Genomic DNA, 1,056 nt, shown 5'->3' with positions numbered 1-1,056 from the left:
GTTTTTCAGATTATGCCTTTATTGTTTTTATATATATAGTACTGATACCATATTTTTTTCATATGTTTTATATACTGTACCCACTTAAATTAAACTCTGACACTGTTTGAGATAAAGGTATCAGAACAACTGTACAACATTCAGAATATTATTCCCTATGATGCACAAGGCTTGTTCTTTCTGATTATGCCTTTATTGTTTTTATGAATCCATATTTTTCATGTTTTATATACTGTACCCACTTAAATTAACTAAACTCTCTGACCCCCTTTGAGATAAAGGTATCAAACCAACTGTAAAATATTCAGAATATTGTTCCCTATAATGCACAAGGCTTGGTTTTTCAGATTATGCCTTTATTGTTTTTATGAATCCATATTGTTCATATGTTTTATATACTGTACCCACTTAAATTAATTAAACTCTGACACCGTTTGACATAAAGGTAGGGGCGTGTTTGTTTTGGTGATTTCAAATATCAACATTGGCTACCAGAAATCGCTTACTCTGCCTTTAAGTACCGGTTGTACCGAGCACCCGGTCAACCCGGTTCTTGATGTGCTATCCGAAAGGTGCGCAGATGCGTTCTCTTCATGAAAGCACTGAGACGTGGCGACCTCAAAATGAGGAAACACACCAAACTAACAAAACACTTTAAAGACAGACACCCAGATCAAATGAAAGAGTTCAAGCAGGTAAGTTTCATAGTGTTTCCCATACATTGATTTATTTGTGGCGCCCGCCACAACATCAAAACGGACCGCCACAAATAGATTTTCCAAAAGGCTTTGACTTCCTTGAATAAACATGAGCACTGCACGTGTCAAAGTCGAAACCCGGTGCAGGTGTTTTTATATCACTGTATTTCTGAAGGAAACGACTGTCTTCAGAAAATTATGGATGTCATTCTCATTTCATCTTGCCTGTAATGCCTGAGCAGCGTTTGTGAGCGCAGCTCTTATTTGATTACAGCCGTTACTGGGGAAACCTCTATCTCTCCTGCTTTACAAGCTCCTCCTGCTGGCAGAGAATGAATTTGCATATATATGCCGCCAC

Source organism: Sinocyclocheilus anshuiensis, unplaced genomic scaffold (genome assembly GCF_001515605.1).
Source record: "Sinocyclocheilus anshuiensis isolate Anshui unplaced genomic scaffold, SAMN03320099.WGS_v1.1 scaffold3346, whole genome shotgun sequence".
NCBI lineage: Eukaryota > Metazoa > Chordata > Actinopteri > Cypriniformes > Cyprinidae > Sinocyclocheilus > Sinocyclocheilus anshuiensis.
Note: the sequence above shows the minus strand (reverse complement) of the source record.